This window comes from Equus przewalskii, chromosome 31, assembly GCF_037783145.1.
Source record: "Equus przewalskii isolate Varuska chromosome 31, EquPr2, whole genome shotgun sequence".
NCBI classification, from domain to species: Eukaryota; Metazoa; Chordata; class Mammalia; order Perissodactyla; family Equidae; genus Equus; species Equus przewalskii.
This window is the reverse complement of record NC_091861.1, coordinates 16,858,077-16,874,376: the sequence shown is the minus strand read 5'-3', so window position 1 is coordinate 16,874,376 and position 16,300 is coordinate 16,858,077. Positions and strand designations below refer to the sequence as shown.

The 16,300-nt window shown below is 40.0% G+C and overlaps 1 pseudogene; it reads right to left on the bottom strand.

Moving 5' to 3' along the window:
• Positions 1 to 10,917: 10,917 nt before the first annotated feature.
• On the bottom strand, positions 10,918 to 15,523 carry LOC139080592 (uncharacterized; annotated as a pseudogene).
• Positions 15,524 to 16,300: the final 777 nt, after the last annotated feature.

Here is a 16,300-nt window from a genome sequence, read left to right as displayed (position 1 = left end):
TGTACTAGACCTCAGTGTGTGCTTACGGCTGTGAGTTCTAAGATAAGACATTTCAAAAACTAGCTTTAGTCGGGGAGCCTCTTCCTCATGGATGACATACTACGTTGGCTCAGAAAAGAGCCATCTGCCTTGCCCGTGAAATGTCGAGTTGCTTCCTCAGCTGTCGTGGAGTGCTGCATCCTGGGACTCTGCTGAACCTTTTGAGGCTGAGCTGCAGTGTGATTTCATTCCATTGTCTTGTACCTCTCTCCCTTCAACGTGTCAAGCAGCAGCCACTGACAAATCCTGCTGTCATCCTAGAGAATTCATTGTTGGCAGGAACTAAATAGCTTACCAACAGTGGGCCAAACACACTCTTTAGACTGCCTAGGCATTCACAGGGAGAACCAATCTGCTTCGTCTCTCGGTTCCTTTTCAAAAGGGTTCTATCTTAAGCCTCTGCAGGTCATGGCAATACACACTTAAAATAATGCATCGCCACCCATCACTCCCACCCTGAACACAAAGAGGAAGGATGAATTTAAGTGGTATTGTGCTGAAAAGATCAAAATGTGAGGCTTTTAAATTACCGGCATGAATAAAGCGTAGAGAGAAGACAAAGTCATTTTATACTTCAATTTCACTTTTCCATTTCTCTAAATGGCACTCTTCCCTAGAATATCCCAGGATTGGGAGAGGTACTATTATAGTAAGCAACTAGACTTGACCCATTTAGATTGCCGCTTTCAGACAAGTTAATATCAGTCTTAACCTGGACCCAAAACAATTGGCAATTCCAGAGAATGAAATTTTCTCTAGCATGAGGGCCGCTTGACATTGTACTTCATGGGATTCTAGGCTGGCATCTGTTCCCCTAACTAATAAGGTTTTCATGGACATTCTTTCTTCCTCTAGGCAGAAAAAGATATCTCGCAACGGGCCAACACTTACGTATGCTTAAAGAAAATGTCTGATGATGGGGATTATATTCAAAATGAAATCTGAAATTGCAATAATTAAAAGATCTATAGCCAGCCCTGGTGGTCTAGTGGTTAAGATTTGGTGCTTTCAATGCCATGGTCGAGGTTTGTTTCTGGCCAGGGAACCACACCACCTGTCTGTCGGTTGTCACACTGTCATGGCTATGTGTTGCTGTGATGCTGAAAGCTATGCCACTGGGATTTCAAATACCCACAGGGTCACCCCTGGTGGGCAAGTTTCAGCAGAGCTTCCAGATTAAGACAGACTAGGAAGAAGGACCTGGCCACCCACTTCCGAAAAATTGGCCATGAAAACCCTGTGAATAGCAGCGGAGCATTGTCCAATAGAGCGCTAAAAGGTGAGAGGATGGCGCGAAAAGATTGAGCAGGATTCTGCTCTGCTGGACACAGGGTCACTAGGAGTCAGAATCCACTGGATGGCACTAATAACAAAAAAGATCTGTAAAAATTATTCCTCTACATCTCTGATTACTCTTACCTTTCTCATCTCGAAAACAATATTGATCTTAAGAAAAAAATATTCTGTATAGGATAACCTGACATATACTAACTACTTTAAGAGTTTAAAAAAATAGATCCAAAGGTTGGAGCTTTGAGGCTGGAAGAAATATATACAGAGCAATTTTTTGTTTTTATTAAAGGTCATGTTTGAAATTTACTCTTATATAAATTAGTCTCCTCTACTCTCACAAAATAAACTCTATCTTTTTTTATTATGTTCTGCTTTGGGTAGATTAAAATTCCGTGTCATGTTGTTGAATAGTCTATGCCATACAATTCAGCATGTAGGTATAATATAGAGAAATACATATGGACAAATGTCACAACATAGTTGGAGAAGTTTGCCAATATATCTAATTGTAGACATGTCTAAATTTGTTAGAGTTATCTAACAAGAACTCCAGAATGTTAGAACCCCATTAGTCATACTATTTGCACAAATTTTGCTCTTCAGAAAGAGGGTATTATAAAAGCAACTGATCTGATGAGGCTGCTTTTGTTGCTAAAAAAATGACTAGTTCCAATAATGGTGTTTGCATCAAGCATAAGCACAGGGCAATAAGGGAGCTGAGACCCCTCTGAAATCTCAAGGCCAGGAGTCCTAATGCAGCCAGGCTCAGGAAGAAGCGGATTCATGGTTTCTGCAAAAATGTTATCAAAGAAGAAAGTGATGGATTTCATTTTGATATCACACCATTAACTTGATTAAACTACATTCTGATTGTTTCTTTTCTTTCCCACTAAAAGTTATTTTCTCCCTTTAGCTCCTGTCTCCAGTAACTGCAAGTTATGCATGGTACATTATACATTTTTTTGGTTCATCTAGCTTCCGCGAACTTTCACTTGCAGCTCCTAACACTGACCGTCAAATTCCTACATGCTTTTAGTCATACTCTTAACAGAGAAAATCTGATTACTCTACCTCATCAGGTTCATTAGATCACAGTTTGCTGTACAACTACATGTCAGTTGTCATTGGAACAAGTGCCCCTCATTGGTCTAACAAGTTGTGGCCATGGCATTCGTGGTTCACATGCTGAATAGTGGGGTCTGTAAGAGAATATTTTCCTTAGAAAGGGATTTCAAGACCTATGGCCATAGGAAGTCACCTCCCGTGCCATCTGCCACATAACTAAAAGCAGGAAGATGAACTGATCATCCAATATGTGGGGAAGATACAATAAAAACACAAACTTACCAGCCAGAAAGCATGTGAAGGCCAAAGACCTGTGATATAATGTGGGCCTGAGCTTAACATGCTTCTAAGAATTGAGAGTATAAAATAGTAACTAGGACAGGGAAGCATCCTTTCATAGGTAAGTGGTTTTAACTTCAGCAATAAAGATTCCTTTTCTGATTTTCTCCAATGTGTTTTAACTGTGTATTTTTCTTTTTTTTTTTTTTTTGGTGAGGAAGGTTGTACCTGACCTAACATCTGTGCCAGTCTTCCTCTATTTTGTATGTGGGTTACCACCACAGCATGGCTCAAGGAGCAGTGTGCAGGTCTGTGCCCAGGATCCAAACTTGCGAACCCAGCCACCAAAGTGGAGTGTGCAAACTTTAACCACTACACCACCAGGCCAGCCCTTAACCGTGTGTATTTTTAATGTAGAGTAAGTGATTTTTACATTTTATAAACTATTCCAGAGATGGAGAGATGCAGAGACGGCAAGTTTTCAAGTTCATTTATTGAACTTGCATAGACTTGATACTAAACCTGAAAAAAAGATAGTACACAAAATAATAAATAAGGACAGAGCAAGATTACATATACGTAAGATGCAATTAAATAAAATAGCAACAAAAATAATGTTGGCTATATATTATGAAATTAATACAACCTAGCCAGAAGAATTTGTGGTATAAATGCAAAAATTAACTTAGTATAAGTAAGCATTCAATAGGTCAGAGGAAAGAATCCAACTGAGAATCTAAATGAGCAACAGGCATTAACTCAAATTCAAAACTATTTCAAGCAAATGGTGAAGGGTCTAAATGTAACATCTTGTATAGCAGCCAGTTCTCTAGGCTATGGATGGGAATTCTTCTTATATCACTTCAACAATGAGGAATATGAGACTCAGAGAGTTTGAGCAATTTGTGCCATTCATCTAGCATTTAACTGGAGGAGCTGGGACTAAACTCACATGTATGTGACTCTATAGCCTATGTTCTGACTAATCACATTACTGTTGAGGAAAAGAATGATAAATTTGTCTTTATAAAATAAAAAGTAAAAATATCACAAAAAGTCTCTTTTTAAAAAAGATTGGTCCTTAGCTAACACCTGTTGCCAGTCTTCTTTCTTTTCTTTTCTTCTTCTTCTCCCCAAAGCCCCCCAGGACATAGTTGTGCATTCTAGTTGTAGGTTCTTCTGGTTCTGCTATGTGGGACACCACTTCAGCATGGCTTGAGGAGCAGTGCTAGGTCCACACCCAGGATCTGAACTGATGAAACCTGGGCAGCTGAAGCGGAGTGCCCAAACTTAACTACTTGGCCATGGGGCCTGCCCTGCACAAAAAGCCTTAAAACAATTAATTCAAAAAATATTGGCCAAAGGTCCTTAGAAGTCAAGAATAAGAATAGCTTTCAAAAAGACAACTAAAACAGCGAAAATGCAAAAAGTTATTACTAATGTTCAGAAAGCCAAAAAAGTGCCTCCACATTAAAAATTAATCAAAGAAATACAAATTAAAATGACATACTTTTTCAATTAGCAATTAGCCAAATAGAAACAATTTGACGGCATCTTGTACTGTAGGTACAGCCAAATCTGTTACAGGTTAAAAAAAAGTCTACCATTGAAAGTGGACTTGGATTAGTTGTGAATATATATTGCAAACTCTAGGGCAACCAATAAAAGTTAGGAAAATAAGTATAATTGATATGTTAAGAAAAGGGAGAAAATTGAATGATGCAAAATGATCAATTAAAACTAGTAAAGGGAGAAAAAGAGGGAAATACAAAAAAGGAATGAAGAATAAGGACAACAATAGAAAACTAACAAGTGTAGCTGTTAATCCAATTATATCAAAAATCACTTTGAATATCAATAATCTAAATGCAGCAATTAGAAGACAGAGATTGTCAGAGTGGATCAAAAAATAAGACCCATTATACATGTCTACAACAAAACCACTTTAAATATAAAGGCATATATAAATTAAAAGTAAAGGAATGGAGAAAGATATAGCATGCTAAAACTAATCAACAGAAAGAAGTGGTCACTATATTAACTTCAGACAGGGCAGACATCAGAGTAAGGAAGTTATCAGGGTGAGAAAGGAGCATTATATAATCATACAGGAATCAATTCTCCAAGGAGACATAACAATCCTTAACATTAATGTGCCAAACAATGGAGCATCAAACTATGTGAGATAAAAATCCATAGAACGACAAGGAGAAATAGAGGAATCCACTAGCATCGTTGGCGACTTTGACACTCCTCTATCAGAAATGGACAGATCCAGCAGGCAGAAAATCAGTAAGGATATAGTTGACCTCAATGACATCATCATCAGTCAACTGGATATAATGGATATCTATAAACTACTTCAGCCAAAACCAGCAAAATACATATTCTTTTCAAGCTCACATGGAACATTCACCAAAACAGATCATATTCTGGGCCATAAAACACACTTCAACACATTTAGAAGAATACAAACCATACAATGTCTGCTTTCAAACCACAATGGAATTAAACTAGAAATCAATAAGGAATATCTGGAAAATACCCAAATAATTGGATGTTAAACAACACACCTCTAAATAACACGAGTCAAAGAAGAAATCTCAAGAGAAATTTAAAAATATTTTGAACTAAATGAAAAGAAAATTACAGCTTACTAAAATTTGTGGGCACGATAAAAGCAGTGTTCAGAGGGAAATTTATAGCATTGAATGCACATATTAGAAAAGGAAAGAGACCTAAAATCAATAATCTAAGGTTCCTCTTTATGAAACAAGAAAAAGAAGAGCAAATTAAATACAAAGTGAAAAGAAGAAAAGAAATAATAAGAATTGGAGCAGAAACAGGAAATCAATAGAGAGAATCAATGAAACCAAAAGTTGGTACTTGAAAAGCTCAATAAAATTGATCAGTCTTTAGCCAGGTGAACTAAGAAAAAAAAGAGTGGACAAAAGTTACTGGTATCAGAAGTAAATGAGGGTATATCACCACAGATCCCATCGACATTAAAAGGATAAAAAGTAACTCTGTAAATAACTCTATGCCCACATTTGCTAACCTGCGTGAAATGGACGAATTCCTTGAAAGACATAATGTGCCAAAACTCGCACAAGAAGACAGAGACAATCTGAATAAGCCTATATCAATTAAAGAAATTGGATCAACAATTAATAACCTTACAAAACAGAAAGCATCAAGCCCAGATGGATTTGCTGGTGAATTCTACAAAACGTTTAAGGAAGAAAGTATGCCAATTGTGAATAGGTGGAACACAGAGGATTTTTTAGGCAGTGAAATTACTCTGGATGATACTATAATGGTGGATACATAACATTATATATTTGTTCAAATTCATAGACTATACCACACCAAGAGTAAATCCTAATGTAAACTATGAACTTTGAGTGATAACGATGTGTCAACGTAGGTTCATTAATTGTAACAAATGAACAACTCTGGTGGGAGACGTTGATAACGGGGGAAGCTATGCATGTGTGAGGACAGGAAGTTTATGGGAAATCTCTGTACCTTTCACTCTATTTTGCTGGGAACCTAAAACTGCTACAAAAAATTAAGTATTTTGTAAAAAGGAAAGAATGAATTAAAAAACCCAAGCAAATAAACAAAGGTACAAATAGGAAAAGAGAAAAACAGGCAGGCCACCAAGCCACAAAAGATGTCCTTGTTGAAAGAAACTGAGAAGACCTGTCTTAGTTTGCTCAAGCTGACATAACAAATAGCATCGACTGGGTAGTTTCAACAGCAGAAATTTATTTTCGCACAGTTCTGGAGCTTGAACAGTACAAGATCAAGGTTTCAGCAGCGTTCATTTTCTGGTGAGAGCTGTCTTCCTGGCTTACAGATGGCTGCCTTCTGGCTGTGTCAAGAGAGAGAGAGAACTGGTGTTTCTTCCTCTTTCCTAAGGACACCAGTTCTGTGGGCTCAGGGCTTCACCTTCATGACCTAGTTTATCCTTCCTCAACCTCTTCAAGGCCCTGTCTCCAATACAATCACAGGGGGGTTAGCACTGGACACAGTTCAGTCCACAGCAGGACCCACTGTGCATGAATGATGCAATCCGCCACTGGGAACCTGAAGTTAGTGGATTCTTCATCTCACAGCAGATGGATGAAAACTTGGACGATAATATTCAGCAGTTTTAGCAATCTCAATCTAATCCTTTAAAGTGATGATGTTTGTAAAAAAAAAAAATGATCATTTACAAAATATTGATGCTAAAATAACTGGTGAGTAGGTTTAAGAAGGCATGTAATTTTTTTCAGTACCAATAGGCAAAAGTGGGGGAATAGTTGCCTGCATAGTAGCGAAGATGTACCATTAGCCGTTTTATCATTTATTTATTTTCTCTCACGTCCACATGTTTTTTCCTCTCATCAGTGGAGATTGTAGAATGTTTCATAGCACAACCAGAAGGATCTACAATTAGAATGTACAACTATATACGGGGGGGCTTTGGAGAGAAGAAGAAGAAGAAAAAGAAGATTGGCAACAGATGTTAGCTCAGGTGCCAATCTTTAAAAAATAAATAAAATAAAATGTTTCATTGTATTAAAAAGACATTTGAAGGCTCATTTTTAGGCCAATTTATAATAATTGAAAAACAATACTGGGACTTTGCCCAAATAAATGGATATACTTGGCTTTTTATGAGGAGTATACTCAGTTTTTAAACACCAAGTTAATTCATTACCTTCTTCACATTGAAACAAAAGATTGCACGGTAAAGAATAAAACGAAATATGGAAAATCAAATACCTGTAACATCTGAGTAATAAAGTGTCAGGTATGTGTTTAGTGATAAAACGTCAGATGTCAGCTTATTTAATAGATATTTTCCCAAAGAAGACCAGTCTCAATCAATAATATAAATCAAAGCTAAATATTTTTACTCTATTGGTTATTTTAATGGTTGTTTCTCCAGAGAGTGGATCAGAGTCCTTTGAGTCAGACAAGAAACAAAGATCGTCATAGTGAATATTAAATTTGAGAGATGGAGGCAACTATGAGTTGTTTGACCCAGTAGTTCATTTTGCATGTGAAATGTATTATAGCATAAGTGGTAAAATAAATATTATCATCAGTCTTTCTTTACTGAAAAAGACTTTCATGGTTGTTTCCCTGAGATTGCTGATCAGAGACCCTTAAGTCCCCCATGTAAAGACACAAACAACTTGACCCTTAAGAAAGAGACCACATTTACCACCCCCCAAGTCCCTGAATAACACTTAAAATGTTGCTAGTCCCAAATGTAGCCCCCATTGGCACCTGCGGACTTGAATGCATTCTCTGCTGCTGAGGGCACTTCAGCTTGTGAAGCAAGGAGCTGTATTATTTGCAACTTAATGATCTATGGAGTTGAAACTCTGAACGACTTGCCAGAGGAAGTGAAGAAATCAATGATAATCTTTTATTCAACGCAAGCACAAATTTGAAAGACAGAAAAACAACATTTAGGTATTTTATTTGTAACATACATGTTCTGTACACAGCTGTGTGAGTCAATGCTTGTAAAAGATTCTAAAGAATCCAACCCTTTTATTTTAGCAAAACAATCTTATTGCTGAGGGAGAAAAATAATTTGTGCCCTTTATGATTTTTGAAAAATAAATGCTCTACTTGACAATAACATATACACCACTTTCTTAGAGTCATGACATGCATACATTCTTCTCAGATAATGGATGGGAGATATAGTTGAGTGGGAACAAGAAGAGCTCATTTATGTTTTGAAAATGATGGATGAAAATGATCACTCAAAGAAAAAAATGGGTAACCCCTGTTTCTGCTCCTCACCTTGTCATATTCCTGAATTGAAGAATTTAGTAAGTGAACATTCATCGTTTGAAAATATCACTCTTCTACTTAAGTGCAATTTTCTCTTCCACAGGCCTAATGTGAATTAGTGGACCAACTGCTGGGGTAAACTGGCTAATGCCAGCCAGCAAAATCTTCCCAATTGGAGAGGTAGTGTGGAATTTGCTGATGCTGACATAATTAAAGTAAGATCAGAATAAGGCATATTCTAACAATGTACACTACAAGAGACAATGCATCTCTTCACAGAAAAAGGTGGTTGTGTGTGCCGTTGGTTTACTAAATCCACAATGTGTATTGTCATAAATTCCCCCTCACCTCTCCGCCACTGTCAACATATTTGACCTGTGCATCCATATTCTCCATCATCAATGAGGTGCCTTTGACAGACAGCTCATCACCACTATGTATGTGCCAGAATACCTTTCCCGCCTTAGTGTAATTGATGTGCAATTTTATATTTTTATTTTTTAAGTTATTTCGCTATAATATTATAATAATCCACACTGAGAAGCTGAATTTACAAATGGACAGATAACGTAGGGCAATACAACTCTGACCCACATCTTCTGCAGCCACCAGTCCAAAAAGTCAAACCACTACCTCTGCAGCAATTGGCTCAGAATGGTCAGCACTTGGTCAATGACTGCCAGCTTCCTGAATTTTTGCCCCTGCTTCTGTCTCAGGACCAACCACAGAAAGCCAAACATGCTCCCCAAACCAATCACATAAAATGCCGGGCTTTGAGTTAGCCTGCCTCCAGCTGCCCCATGCCAGCACCTCCAGTCAGAGCCCAACTGGAGCCTTCGCTCTTATACGCTAAAAAAGCTTTCCCACACCACTGTCTGCCTTTGAGTCATTGGCAAATGTTAGCGATAGTAGCTAACTCTGGCTAGCCTCTATTTTCATTTTAGCAGTCTTTATTTTTACAACACCATGAAGTGTGACTGGCCAAGACACATTATTTAGCTTACAAAATATCTAAGACACTAAGACACTTGCTTCCTTTGATATGCTATGTTAAAGAAGTGAAAAGGCAAGATTTTAAGGACTCAGATTTTAAGGACCTTACTGAGATATAGTCTATATATTCCTCTTAATAGTTCAACTTGTGTTTGTTGCCAATTAATGGTCAGACATCGAGATGTGTATTGAATATTCCAACAAAGATAAATAAATAAATTGGTTTGAGAGATTTGTTGTGAGTGGGAAAATACAAATAAGCGAAAAAAATACTCTAATATAGCCTCATATGTGTACATGTACCATTTGCTAGAAAGAAAATGCAAGAAGAAAACCTGACTCTTCACCTAGTAGGGAATGCGTGGATTGGGAACCATGATTAAGCTAGCTAATAATCTTTCAAGGTATAATCACCATAGTTTGGAAATTGCCATAAAACATTACTAAAGAAGCTATTTAGGGATTCTCTTTATGTAGTGAGGATGTAAGCTTTTTTTTTAAGGCTTTGTCTTAGTCAGGGTTCTCTAGGGAAACAGAGCCAGTAGGATGTGGTGTACGTGTGTGTGTAGAGGGAGAAAGACAGAGAAAGAGACAGAGCGATAAAAAGACAGAGATAAATTTATTATAAGGAATTGGTTCCTGCAGTTATGGAGGCTGACAAGTCCCAAGATCTGTAGTTACCCAGCTGAAGACCCAGGAGAGCTGATGGTGTAATTCCAGCGTGAAAGCTGATAAGCTGGAAACCCAGGAAGAGCCAAGGTTTAGTTCAAGTCTGAAGGCTGGCAAAAAACCCTTGACATTCCAGCCCAAAGGCTGTCAGGCAGGAAGAATTCATTCTTACTGGGGAAGGTCAGCATTTTGATACACTCACACCTTCAGAGGATTGGATGAGGCCCACACACATCAGGGAAGGCAACCTGTTTTACTCAGTCTATTGATTTAAATGTCACACAAAATCACCCTCACAGAAACACCTAGAATAATGTTTGACCAAATGTCTGGGAGTCCAATAGCCCAGTCAAGCTGACACAAAATATTAACCATCAGAATTCTACCTTTTGTCAACTTGGCACTCATATGCATCTCCTTAAACCATGCTTAATCTCCAAATGAAGACAATAGCAAAGTCGTAATTCCACTTCACACAACGCAACTATCCCGCGTAAAATCAAAAACACGCTAATCCCTTCTCCAGAAGAGGAGGTAAATTCCTCGAGTAAATGTTTACTCTTCTCCTTGATGGTCCATAACATAAATACTTTGATGTAAAGTTAATAATACTTAAATTCATATAGTCATATACTAACATAAAGTCAGTACATCTTATGTTACATGATAGGGAAGAAAACAAAGATACTTGTGTGTGTATATGTTTATTTATATATATAATTATATAATATATGTAACTACATTAAATATAATATATATACACACATAAGCATATTATAACAACATAAGGAGGAAATACTCATGACAATAGAGTCCTCATTTCTGTAACTGCTCACATAGTCACAACTGATATTTATAACTATGCTTTTCCACTATCCATCCTTTATTCCTTTTGCCTTCAGCAAGCACCTCAGCTAGTTGTGGTTCTTCACCTGGTGGAGTGATCCAAACCTTCATTCCTGAAGTGTCTGGTTCATTAGTTGCCCTGCCTGGATTGAGTTGTAGTTTTCCATTGACCATAATCACAGGTGTGGTAATACTAAGAGATGTCCTAAAGGATCCCCTGTATTCCAGACAGACTCTTCCTTACCTCCACTGGGGAGTAGTAGAGCAATTTCCCCATGGTAGTCAGGATCAGTCACCCAGCCAGCACATTAACTCCCTTCTTTGCCTGTTGATTCAGAATCATGAGGAGTCCAAAGTGCCCTGGTAACTGTCTTAACTTCAAGTTCAATGGAATTATTATTGTGTCTACTGGTGGAAGCATTCCTCTCTCTGGAACTAAGCCCTCTAGGCCAGCAGAGCATACAGTTATAAGAACAAGAAGTAAAAACTTTGCCAGTGGCTCACTAGGTTTACCAGGGAGTGTTGCAACTCTCATTTCCATCCCCGGATCCCTGGACCTGTGAATCCTGGCTATGGGAGAAACAGCACTATATATTGGATGCTGCTTCAGAGCATACACAGCCTTCTGGAGAACCTTTCCCAAGCCCCCAAAGGTACTGCCACCTAGCTGGCACTGTAACTGACTCTTCAAAAGCCCATTCCACCGTTCTATCAAGCCAGCTGCTTCAAGATAGTGGGGAACATGAAGAGAAACAGTGAATTCCATGAGCATGGGCCCATTGCCACACTTCTTTTGTTGTGGAGTGAGTTCCTTGATCAGAAGCAATGCTCTGTGGAATACCATGACTGTAGATGAGACATTCGGCAAGTCTACAGATGGTAGTAAACAGCAGCATTGTGTGCAGGGAAGGCAAATCCAGATATAGAGTAAGTGTCTATTCCAGTAAGAACAAAATGCTTCCCTTCCATAATGATCGTAGCTCAGTGTAATCAACCTGCCACCAGGCTGATCACCTCAGGGAATGGTGCCATCATTGGCTCAGTGTTGGTCTCAGCTGCTGGCAGATCGGGCATTCAGCAGTAGCTCTAGCCAGCTTGGCCTCAGTAAGTTGAAGTCCATGTTGCTAAGCCCAGGCATAACTTCCATCCCTGACACCATGGCCACTTTGTTCATGAGCCCATTGGAAGATGACAGGGGTGGGTGGAGAAACAGCCTGACTAGTATCCACAGAATGAGTCATCCTAGCCACTTGATTATTAAAATCTTCCTCTGCTGAGGTCACCCTTTGAAGAGCAATCACATAGGACACAAATATCTTCGGTTTTTTGGTCCATTAAGAGAGGTCTATCCATATACTTTCTCCCCAAATTTCCTTGTTACCAATTTTCTAATCATGTTTCTTCCAAATCCCCAACCATCCAGCCAAATCATTGGCCACAGTCCATGAACGGGTGTATATTGTACATCTGGCCATTTATCCCTCCAAGGAAAGTGGACAACCAGGTACACTGCTCAAAGTTCTGCCCAGTGGGAGGATTTCCCTTCACCACTGCCCTTCAGGGATGTCCCAGAAAGAGGCTGGAGTGCTGCACCTGTCTACTTTCAGGTGGTGCTTGCAAATCATGCAGGACCCTCTGCAAAGTAGGCTCCAGTCTTCCCTTCCTCTGTCAACCGATCTTAGGGAATTCCTCATGAACCCACAGGTGCAGGTCAGGAAGGAGAAGGCAGCATAAAAGGAGTGCAGAAAATGGGCATTTGGACTGCTTCATATAACTTACTTGTGTCTACAGGGTCTGCTTGGGACCGATTATGTATATACCACTTCCATTTGATGATGAAGTACTGTTGTGCATGTCTAGCTTTGTGGTTGGTGGATCAGATAACACCCAGTTCATGTTGAGCAATTGCTCAGGTCACATGATAACTCAGTGGCCCAAGGTTAAGTGTTTAGTCTTTACTAGGCCCAGTGGCAGGCCAAGAGCTCTTTCTCTAAAGGAGAATAGTTACCCTCAGAGGATGGTAGGGTTTCACTCCAAAATTTTAAGGGCCTGCAGTGTGATTCACTATTAGGGACCTGCCAAAGGCTCCCAACAGCATCCCTATGTGCCACTGATGTTTCGAGCACCGCTGGATTTTCTGGAACATATGGCCTAAATTGCAGAGAAGCTTGCATAGCAACCTAGATCTGTTGCAGAGCCTTCTCTTGTGCTGGGCCCCACCCAAAACTAGCAGCTTTTTGGGTTACTCAGTAAATAGGCAAGAGTAACATGCCCAAATGAGAAATATGTCGCCTCCAGAATCCAAAGAGGCTCATTAATCACTGTGGCTCTTTTTTGGTTATCAGAGGGGCCAGATGTAATAATTTATCCTTCCCCTTTGAAGGGGTACCTAAACATGCCCCCCAGGACTGGATCCCTAGAAAGGCAGAAGACCCATGCACTTTTGTCAGATTTATTTCCCACCCTCTGACACGCAAACGTCTTACCAATAAATCTAGAGCACTTGTTGCTTCTTGCTTACTAAGTCCAATAAGCATAAGGTCATTAATGAAATGGACCAGTGTAAAATCTTGTGGAAGGGAAAGGCAAACAAGATCTCTGTGAACTAAATTATGACAGAGGGATGGACAGTTGATATGCCCTTAAGGTAGGACATTGAAGGAGTTTTGCTGACCTTGCCAACTGAAAGCAACCTGCTTCTAGTGGTCTGTATTAAAAGAGATGGAGAAAAAAGCATTTGCCAGGTCAATAGCTGCATAATGGGGACCAGGGGATGTGTTAATTTGCTCAAACAATGAAACCACATCTGGTATAGCACCCGCAATTGCATCCACCACCTGGTTAAGCTTACAATCATCCAATGTCATCCTCCAAGATCCGTCTGTCTTCTGCACAGGCCAAATAGGCGAGTTGAATGGAGATGTGTTGGGAGTCACCACCCCTGCATCTTTCAAATCTTTAATAGGGGCACGAATCTCTCCAATGCTCCAGGAATCCAGTACTGCCTTTTTTTATTGTTTTCCTGGGTAGAGGCAGTTCTATTGGCTTCCAGTTGGCCTTTCCCACCATACAGCCCTCACTCCACTGGCCAGGGAACCAATGTGGGTATTCTGCCATCTGCTGAGTATGTCTATTTCAACTAGGGAAATAACCACAGGATGGGTTCAGGGACATACTGTGCCCACTGTGAGATGGACCTGATCTAAAACTCCATTGATCACTGGACATCCATAAGCCCCTACTCTGACCAGAGGACCACAATGTTTTGGGTCCCTGGAATTAGCGTCCAGAATTCTCCAAAAGTTCTGATTATTTCCTTTTTCCCAATGTACCCCGGTGAAAGGCCATAGGTCTCTTTGGGGAAGGCTGGGAAAAGATGAACAGTATATATTTTTGGCAGTGTACAGGGGTCCTTCTTCAAGGGGATCTGGCCTCCCCTTCATTCAAGGGATTTTGGGTCGGTAAACTGGCTCAAGTCTGAGAATTGATGGAGAAGCCAGGACTCTCTTTTTTTATTATTTATGTTAGACTTTTGTTTACTTGACCTAAACTTTTTCTGCTTACCCAGATCAAGTAAGAATTTAGTTGGCTTCCTATGTAATTCATTTCTAGGAACACCACGATGAACTGACCACTGCTGTAGGTTGCATGAGTCAGACTTTTCTGATTACTGCTTTAACTCTGCTATCCATGATGGTATCCAACCCACCTTGCCTTTGGGGGTGACTGCCACCACTTGGCCCCTGATATCCAAGATCCAATTATTCCATTTTCATTTAGGTTTCCCAATTCAGTGACCGCAGTGCCCACCGTGAGGTTTGGTTACAGAGAAGAACAATCACAGAGCTCTTCAAGGATGCTGGGCCTCCCCACACAAATTTCTTTATCACAGTCATGGCAAAAGCCATGTCTTCTGGACCCTCCCAGTGTGGGTGAGTACATCTCATATGACAAATCCACTCTAACATTCCAGTCTCCCTAAGCCTTTGAATCCCTTCCTTTCAATTAAACCAACGCAGGTTGAGCATTTCCAACTAGCTCACTGTGGACCACCTTTTGGTCCATGTTTGAGTCAATCAACCAAACAAACTGTCAAAGCCCTTTGTAACTGTCTGAGCTACCCTATTAAATGCAGAATCCTTGCTTGGTGAGACCACATCAGTAAATTCAGCCTGATCCAACTTTATATTCTTTCCACCGTTATCCCACACCCTTGATATCCATTCCCACACAGGTTCCCTGGATTGCTGTCTGCATAAATTGGAAAACTCAAGTAGTTCTTTTGGAGCGTAGCACATCTCCTATGGGTCAGACTTTGTACCTCACCTTTAGAGGCCTACTGGGACTTGAGTCTAGTGGAAGGTGCAGAAGCAAAGAGGGGTAATGGGTGTGGGTCCTGAGGAGAATCAGTATTGTCTTGCAAGACATCTGCTTCAGGGGAGGCCGATACAGTTTCCTCAGATAATGCAGGGTTTATCCCTTCAGATGAGGGTGGCGAGACTGCTTCCACTGGGAATGGAGAGGCCTCTTCCATTGGCAAAGACTCATCGAATTTAGGGGCTCCCTGTCCCCAGCTTCATCTGGCTCTTCCTGTATGTTCCCATTCCACCGTTCAGGATCCCATTCCATCCCAATTAATGCCCTCACTCAGTAATAGACACTCTTCGAGGCTAGGAGTCTAAATTGTGTTGCAGTGCAGCCACTCACAGGTGAGATTTTTCATTTGATTTTTAGCCATCTCAACCCTGAGGCTACAAGAGATAAGGGTCTCCTTTAGGGCACATACAGAGGTTTTAGGTCATCTATAAAGTTTGAGCTGGAAATTCAAATCCCTTAGTTCATCCTTTTCTTTCCCAACTTTGTGCAGCAACGTTAGGAGAAACCAACTAGTCTCATTACATTTTTTAGTTTGAGAAAAATGTTCAAAAGTATCATATTCACAGACATCCAGATACCTGCTTCTTATAAAGGGGTCGATTAGGAGTATCCAATGGAGATATTTTGCACATCTCTACTGCCAAATCACATCACAGACTATCAATGTGTTCTTTACTACTGGAAATAGAGGCATTAGCATCTTTAAATCTAATCATATTGATACCTAACCTGAAGTGAGTTCGCTCACGCATTGCACAGCAAGCCAATTCCTGACACCAGGTGTAATGGAAGAAAGTAGGAATTTTATTATTGCACAGGGCTGAGCAAGAAGAGAGGGCAGCTAACACTGAAATCCCAAACTCCCTGAAAAGCTAAAAGTAAAGGAGGTTTTTATTGGGGGTTTTAGGTAGGGGAAGGGGAGCATATGGCCTTG